The sequence below is a fragment of the Glycine max genome, chromosome 4 (assembly GCF_000004515.6).
Source record: "Glycine max cultivar Williams 82 chromosome 4, Glycine_max_v4.0, whole genome shotgun sequence".
NCBI lineage: Eukaryota > Viridiplantae > Streptophyta > Magnoliopsida > Fabales > Fabaceae > Glycine > Glycine max.
The window spans coordinates 8,665,298-8,674,824 of record NC_016091.4 but is presented as its reverse complement, the minus strand read 5'-3'; positions in this window follow the sequence as shown (position 1 = coordinate 8,674,824).

Below are 9,527 nucleotides of genomic sequence, written 5' to 3'. Positions count from 1 at the left end.
AATTGCTAATTTAATTCCATAATCATTGACTTGACACTAATATGATTTTTTTTAAGCGCTCTTAATATCACGACACATAAATAGTCTCCTTTAATCTCTTTTTTTAATCATGAAATATTTATGAACTTTGTTTATGATTAATCTAAAAAATCTGACTGATTATCTTTAAAGTGATTTTTTTTTCAATTATGTTTTTCATTCATAAGGTTAGAATTTAAAACCTTACCTAAGAGGATCGAATCTAATACCACTCAGACATTTTTAATCTTTAAATGGTTTATTTAATATTTTAATTTTTTTAATGATTAATGTCATAATTATAGACTTTAAATGATTAATAAGAATTAAAAAAATACATGTATGAGTAATGTACGGTACAAAATCTGTTTAATTAAAAAGAACTCAAATAAATTAGAAAGTAAATGTATTTATGTTTTATCATTTTATTTCAATTACAAGTACTTAAACAACTATATTATTATAATTTTTAATCTATTTGTTTAAATTTACAAATCAGTCACTTATACTACATATTTAATTTTGATACATCATCATTTACAATGCCAACAAATTAGAAATCATCCTAAATCTATTTTTTAAAGCAATCATTAAAAAGGTCTATAACCTTACAGCAAATAAATTTTTGAAAACAATGTCGTCAAATTCTATTTTTACAACATCCATATGGTGCCATTATTTCAGATATTTAGATTTTAGTTGCAGAAGACTGGTATGAGACTCTATAGCATGTTCTCCGGCAAGGCCACTATTGCACAGGTTTCATGTCCAAAAGTTCATCATGGTAACTATTTCGATGTACTTAACTGCTAATCAAGTTGGTGTCCTCTTTGCTAAGAGTAGGTGTTTGCTCAGTGGCTTATGATCATTGTAGGTTTTTTCTAGTTTAAACTTGTCAAAAGGTTAAATGATTTTTTTCTTTTATCTTATTTTTTTAGTTTAGATTGATCTTTTATCTTTTTTAAAAAATAATTTTTAGTCTTTTATCTTGTCAAATTGGTTCAATTTAAATTAACATCATTAAGAATTTGAAGATATTAGCAATTAAAAACTACCAAAAAACACAATATTTTTCCAAGGTTAAAATATGTTGTTTGCCCCTATAAATATCAAAATGTTTGGATTTAGTCATATTGTAAAAATTTTGGTCTATTTTTTGTCTTCACAAAATTAAAATGTGTTACTTTTTGGCTTGAATATAGGTTTGGGTCATCCAAACCTATATATCATTCTTTTTAATTTAAAATTCAAAATTATAGTTTGTGGGAGTTAAAAATCATCACAATCGAAAAAAACAAACAAAAATGCAACAATCAGAGATCGTCCACACCCACCACCATTAAACACTATAACCACTGCACCTCCAACCAAACAACCACCATTTCAAACCAAACAACACCTAGATTTGCACCTCCAACGAAGCACCACTCCTCCAACCAAACAATCACCTCCCTGTGTAGAGTAACCACCCACCTAAACCCAAATTGTGCCGTCATAACCAAACCAATGGACTCAGATTTGCTACGAACAACAACCACCCTAAAATCCATCAACGATGCAAACCTACGAACTCATATCTACTCTTTCTAGCTTAGATTTGCACTCTCTCTCTTTCTTTCTCTCTCTCTCTCTCTCTCTCTCTCTCAGATCCATGTTGCCGCTACCCCCTTTTGTAACGCCTCGACAAGTCACACCCGAAAGAGAAGGATCCAAAGACTATGTAGGTATGAGACTCTATAGTTGAGAATAATGTAAATGAATTAATTGATATTGTCTATACAAACAAGATGCATATATTTTTCGGCAACCCATCACTTAAGAACTCCATAGTTAAGCGTGCTTGGCTTGGAGTAGTTCTGAGATGGGTGACTTTTTGAGAAGTTCCTTGAAAAGCAGGTGAGTGAGGACAAAATATGTTGAAAAGTCTTGTGTTGGTTTATGGGGTCAGTCATTGATCCTGAAGGCAAACAGAGATGATTTTCGAGGTCTCGAAAAAAATTATCTATGGAAGATTCTGACTGGTGGAAGGTTCTGATCAATAGGGATGTTGAGTGGAGTGTCACATCGTAAAGTGTCGTAATGTGAGAGTCATTGAGAAATCGAAAATCAGGGATGTTACACCTCCACTATGTCATTGTTGGCGCGTCCCCGTTAGGATCATTCCCTTGCAGCACCTGATGTAATAGCCGTCCCTTTACTTCCTATAAATAAATAAATAAATAAATTAATATTAGGTCATCAATTCTCTCACTATATAAATTAACTTTTAACCCAGAATAGCTTTTACAAAAACACGTTCTATTTCTTTCTTCTTCTTTTTTTCTGACGCACAAGAACCCTAACAGAGTAGTCGGAGGAGGAGCTCTAGAGAGCACCAGAAACGCCACCATTGCAAACGGGGAACGCTTGAGCGACTACATTGAGATAAGGGATGAATTACTCACGCTTGGGGATTAGAATGGACATATATAGGGATCTCTAGAAAATCAATTTTGGGTTGTTTTTATAAATTTTTAATTCATGAACCTTTTCCAATTGAATATTTCATATGCTAAATTGAGTGTAATATTTATTATCATGAACTTCTATGATTCTGTTTAGTGTATATTGACATAATATTTTTTTATTGAAGGGGTCAGATTTTTTTTAAGTTGTCAAATTGTTATCACTTGATTTTTTATTTTTGTGTATATTAATGTGTACGATTTTTTTGTTTTACGCTTGTGCATTTACCATTGTTTTCGAATTTGTCAGTGAATTGCTATCATTCGAATTAAAAGTTTGACCCAAATAATTGTATTCCCTTTGCTTGCAATCAAAATTTATGAACCACACGTATTGTACCACTTTGTTGAAATATAATATATATCTCGAATATGAAGCTGACCACGTATGGTTGTTTTGCATATATATATAATAGATATCATGCTTTTGTGAAAGTGATCCTATACGTGCAATCTTTTCTCGTGGCTTAAAACTTGAATCTTATATACCACTATACCTATTCTTTCATATATATATATATATATATATATATATATATATATATATATATATATATATATATATATATATATATATATATATATATAACATATAAAATAAGGTTATAGAAATTATTGCTTAATAGTGATTATTTTTGTTACTTTCTAAATTAATTGTTGTGGAAGTTTTTTTAATTGAAATTAATATATTACTATTGAATGATATATGTATGATGCATGAGATGTGATAAATTATTTTATTGGCGTTATGACATTGTGATTGAGATTGTGTGTAAGTGATAATCATTTGGTATGTAATGAATTGTGAATTACATAGGTGTTGAAATGTTGTATGTATTCAATTGTGAGCTATGAATTCTGTAATCACACAACTGTATGACCCTTTAAGGGCGACCAATTAATGCGTGATGAGTTGTGATGGGTTCCACGGTGGGAACCCGACGAGTTTAATCACTTGAGGCGCGATGAGTTAAAATAATTTTCAAAAATAATTGAGATTTTGAAAACAATTAAGTAGTTGTGTGCATTGCATAATTCATAGGTAGAGTCTATGTGTTAAAATATTTTCTGGGTTGGACCTGAATTAAGAGGGAGAGGCCTTGACGGACTCCTTGGAGTCTAGGTCTTGGAGGTAAATACACCCGGTTTGAGTGTTCCTTTAAGCCTGTGCTGATCCCATATGGTTGGAGCATTCTCGCAAAACAGAGTGATCTTGAATGGTCTCCCTATGATTTCACTTAGTGAGAGTGACTTAACTTACCCATTGTGAGGCATGTCCCGTCATGTACTCCTAGGCGCCCGATGAGATTTTTCACTAAAAAATGGTATCATATTGCATGTAGGCTTGAGTCTAGCATATTTGTTGCATAACGCTTGTGTTTGACTTTCATTGAGTTAACAATTGCGTCATTTTCTAGAGTGTGTGAACTTGAATAAGTGTGAATAATGTGTGTGATTTTGTGAAGTGATGTTATTTATATAAATTCAGCTCTAAGTATTATATGTTTCACATGCTCTAATATTTTATTATATACGAATGTGATAACTCACTCCCGGTGTGTGTTTGTGTTTGGGTTGATTGCCATTTTGTTTTAGGTGAGCCAACATATAATGAGTTTCATCCTGGAGATTGAGAGACTTAGCCTATGATAGGGATATGCTCTGATAAGTGTGACATCGGGGCGTAGGATTTTACCTCACATGTTATAATTTCGTGAATGATATAATTGTGTTATGTTTTGTTTTCGCTTTGTTTTATATTTATTCAGAATGGGTGGCCTTGTTTTGAGCTGGGATAACTTTATCTTTTATTCGCATAATTTCTACTATGATTTCACTAAGTGGATGTGAACCTTTTACCTTTTGAATTGAATTAAATTAAATGTGTTTTTTAAAAAAATTAATTCCGCATTATTTTATTTCCTTTTATTATTTATTTATATTTGTGAGGGTAGATGGTGTCACATTTAGTGGTATCAGAGCAGGTTGGACCTTTTGGCCATGTGTGTTATGAGCTTTCTGTGTTTCCTTGTGTACTCTGATGCGTTGTGTTTTGTTTTGTTTTGTTCAGAGGTGTACTTTGTTGTGTTGGTATATTTTTCAAAGTTTTGTTTCTTGCGTGACATAGGAAATAATGGCTGTGAGAAATGAGCGAGAATGACTTCTTATCGAGGCCTTGAACAACTTGGTGCAAGTTATGGCTAATCAGGGAGGTGGTGGAGGAGAAGTGTTGTACCATGGTTTAGATCGCTTTCGGAGGAACAACCTACCTACCTTCAAGGGGGGTTATGATCTTGAGGGTGTTGAGGCTTGGTTGAGGGGGATTGAGAAGATCTTCCGGATGATGGAGTGTTAGGACCAACAGAAGGTGTTTTTTGCTACTCACATGCTGGCAGATGAGGCAGAGTACTGGTGGGAGAACACTTGCCCACGTCTAGAGGGAACAGGTGGTGTTGTTGTCCCATGGGGGACTTTTAGACAGACTGTTTTGGAGAAGTATTTTCCAGAAGATATGAAGAATAGGAAGGAGATGAAGTTCCTCGAGCTGAAACAGGGGAGCATGACGGTGGCAAAGTATGCAGCAAAGTTTGAGAACCTTGTAAGGTATTTTCCTCATTATTAGGGGGAAGTTGGGGAGAGGTCCAAATGTGTGAAATTTGTCAATGGCCTCCGACCAGAAGTAAAGATGATGGTGAATTGTCACGGTATTCACAACTTTGCATAGTTGACCAACATGTGTAGGATTTTTGACGAGGATCAGCGGGAGAAGGTTGCATTTTACAGGAATGCCAATGCTAGTCATGGGAAAAAGAAGAAGCCTGTGACTCATAGTCATGCTAAGCCGTATTCTACCCCTCCTGGGGAATATGGAAATCATTCTGGGGGACAGAGGACCAGTGGAGGACATCACCTTGTTGGTGGGAGTTCTCAGCCAGTTAATAGGGTGTCTTAGCTTGCTGATAGAGGTGGTACTCCTGCTATACTTGCTATGCCAACTCAGTGTGCTAAGTGTGGTAAGATTGGTCATTTTGCTCGTGAGTGCCCAGATAGTGACGTGATTTGTTTCAATTGTCGAGGTATGGGCCACATCAATACTAGTTGTCCGCATCCTAGGAAGGAGAAAAGTAGTGGGAGTCTGAATAACCAGAGCGGATGACCGAGGACCACAGGGAGAGTGTTTGCTCTTAATGGTATTGATGCCACACAGTTTGATGATCTCATCCAAGGTATGTGTTTCATAAGTCAAGTTCCCTTGGTTGTATTCTATGATTCTGGTGCGACACATTTGTTTATTTCTCGTGTCTATGTTGAAAAACTTACCTTGCCTGTGTCTTCTTTGAAATTTGACTTGATTGTGGATACACCTGCTAGTGGGTCTATTTTAACTTTTGATGTGTGCTTGCAATGTCCTATCTTAATTTTTGATAGACAGTTTCTAATTGATTTAGTTGTTTTACCTTTGAGTCAGATTAATTTTATTCTTGGTATGGACTGATTATCTTCCAATCACATCTTATTAAATTGTTTTGAGAAATCTGTTGTCTTTCCTGAGTCTGGTATGAGTGAAGGTGATATGTTTTTGTCTGCTAACCAAGTTGAGGCATCTTTTAGGAAGGATGCACGGGTATACATGTTCTTAGCTAGTATGAGTGTCGAGACCAAAACCCCTATGAGTGATATACCATTGGTGAGAGAGTTTCTAGAGGTGTTTGAGGAGGTGTTAGGATTACCACCTAAGAGAGAGGTCGAGTTCTCTATAGACCTAGTGCCTGGTATTGGACCTATATCCATAGAACCTTATAAGATGTCCCATGTAGAGTTAAGCGAGCTTAAGAAATAGTTAGAGGAGCTCTTAGAGAAACAATTTGTGAGGCCTAGTGTGTCACCTTGGGGAGCGCTAGTGTTGTTAGTTAAGAAGAAGGATGGGACTATGAGGCTATGTGTAGACTATCATCAATTGAACAAGGTGACGATTAAGAATAAGTACCCTTTGCCTAGGATAGATGACTTGATGGACCAATTAGTAGGGGCTTGTGTGTTCAATAAGATAGATCTCAGGTCAAGTTACCATCATATTAGAGTGAAGCCTGAGGACATTCCGAAGATTGCCTTTAGGACCCGTTATGGCCATTATGAGTACTTGGTTATGCCTTTTTGTGTGACCAATGCCCTAGGTGTGTTCATGGACTACATGAATAGGATCTTTCATCCCTACCTAGATAGTTTTGTAGTGGTCTTCATAGATGATATCTTGGTGTATTCCCAGACTAAGGAGCATCTGAGGGTTGTGTTACAAACCCTGAAGGACAACAGACTATAAGCTAATTTATCCAAGTGTGAGTTTTGGCTAGAGGAGGTGAGCTTCCTAGGGCACGTTATATCTAGGGGAGGGATAACAGTAGATCCTTCCAAGGTAGAGGCGGTGATGAGTTGGGAAATTCCTAAGTCAGTGTTTGAGATTAGGACTTTCCTTGGTTTAGCAGGATACTACCATAGATTCATAGAGGGTTTCTCTAAGCTAGCCTTACCTTTAAGTAAGCTTACTTGTAAGGGTCAAGTTTTTGTGTTGGATGCCCAGTGTGAGAGTAGTTTCCATACCCTTAAGGAAAGGTTGACCACTGCACTAGTTTTAGTGTTACCTGACTCGAGCAAACCCTTTGTGGTGTACTGTGATTCATCCAAGATGGGTTTGGTTGGAGTGCTTATGCAGTAGGGACAGGTAGTGACCTATGCTTCTCGACAACTCAAGATACATGAAAGGAATTATCCCACACACAATCTCGAGTTAGCAGTCATAGTTTTTTCTCTTAAGCTTTGGAGGCATTACCTTTTTGGATCTAAATTTGAGGTGTTTAGTGAACATAAGAGCCTTAGATATTTGTTTGATCCAAGAGAGCTTAACATGATGCAGAGGAGATGGTTGGAGTTCCTTAAGGATTACGATTTTGAGCTTAGCTATCACCCAAGTAAAGCCAATGTAGTAGCTGATGCCTTAAGTAGGAAATCCCTTCAGATGTCTGCTTTGATGGTTAGAGAGTTAGACCTCTTAGAGAAGTTTAGAGACATGAGTTTGACATGTGAGATCACCTCTGGTAGAATTAAATTGGGTATGTTGAAATTCACCAGTGAACTTTTGAGCGAGATCCGTGAGGGTCAGAAGCCTGACCCATTCTTGTTACCCAGTTAGAGTCCATAGTTGCAGGGAGAGAGAGTAGTTTTAGAGTGGGGCCTAATGGATTCTTGAGATTCCAGGATAGGGTGTGTGTTCCTAGTGTACCCAAGCTTAGGAGAGCGATCTTGGAAGAAGGTCACAGAAGTAGTCTGAGTATCCACCCGGGAGCGACTAAGAGTTTGTCCTTGCGTGCCTAGTTTGTCAGAAAGCTAAGATAGAACACCAGAAGCCTTCAGGGAAGTTGCAACCTCTAGAAATACCTGAGTGGAAGTGGGATAGTATCTCCATGGATTTCATGGTGGGGTTACCTAGGACCCCCAAAGGTTTAGATTGCATTTGGGTTATTGTACACAGGTTAATGAAATCTTCTCACTTCATCCCAATTAACATAAGATATTCCTTAGAAAGGTTGACTAGCTTGTACGTCAGTGAGATAGTTAGACTACATGGTTTTCCTTCTAGCATAGTCTTTGATAGAGATCCCAGATTTACCTCTAGATTTTGGAAGAGTCTTCATGTAGCCTTGGGGACCAAGCTTAGGTTGAGTTCTGCTTACCACCCATAGACTGATGGTCAGACTCAGCGCACCATCTAATCCTTAGAGGACCTCTTGAGAGCCTGTGTGTTAGAGCAGAGGGGTAGTTGGGGTAGTTTCTTACCCTTGATATAATTTACATACAACAATAGTTTTCACTCCAGTATAAGTATGGCGCCTTACGAGGCATTGTATGGTAGGAGATGCATGACACCTCTATGTTGGGTAGATCCCAGTGATAGCATTGCCTTAGGACCTGAGGTGGTTCAGCAGACCACTGAAAAGGTCAAGTTGATCCAAGAGAGGATGAGAGCAACCCAAAGTAGACAGAAGAGCTACCATGATAGGAGAAGAAAGGACCTTGAATTTGCTGTAGGTGATCATGTATTCCTGAGAGTCACTTCGTGGACTGGGGTTGGCAGGGCATTGAAGTCCCGTAAGCCCACACCTAGATTCATTGGTCCCTTTGAAATCCTAAAGTGTTCGACCCAGTTGCGTATCAAGTGGCCTTACCACCATCTCTCTCAAATCTCCATAGTCTCTTCCATATCTCTTAGCTCAAAAAATATGTTCATGATCCATCGCACGTGATCGAGTTGGACAACGTCCAAGTGAAAGAGAACCTGACATATGAAACACTGCCACTGAGAATCGATGATCGTATGGTCAAGCAACTAAGGGGGAAGGAGATTCCCTTGGTCAAAGTGGTATAGGGAAGTGCTTCGAGCGAGGATGCCACTTGGGAACTAGAGGGCCAGATGCGTGATGCATACCCTACCTTATTCGATACTGGTAAGTTTTAGGGGCGAAACTTCTTTTAAGAGGGATGAAATTGCAACAACCGTCCCTTTACTTCCTTTAAATAAATAAATAAATAAAATAAGATTAGGTCATCAACTCCTTCACTATATAAATTAACTTTTAACCCAGAGCAACTTTTACAAAAACACATTCTATTTCTTTCTTTTTCTCTGGCGTACAAGAACCCTAATAGAGCAGCTGAAGGAGGAGCTCTAGAGAGCACCAGAAATGCCACCATTGCAAACGGGGAATGCTTAGGCGACTACATCGAGATAAAGGATGAGTTACTCACGCTTGGGGATTAGAATGAACATGTATAGGAATCTTTAGAGGATCAATTTTGGATTATTTTGGGTTGTTTTTATAAATTTTTAATTCATGAACACTTTCCAATTGAATATTTCATATGCTAAATTGAGTGTAATGTCTATTATCATGAACTTCTATGATTCTGTTTAGTGTATATTGACATAATATTTTTTTATTGAAGGGGGTC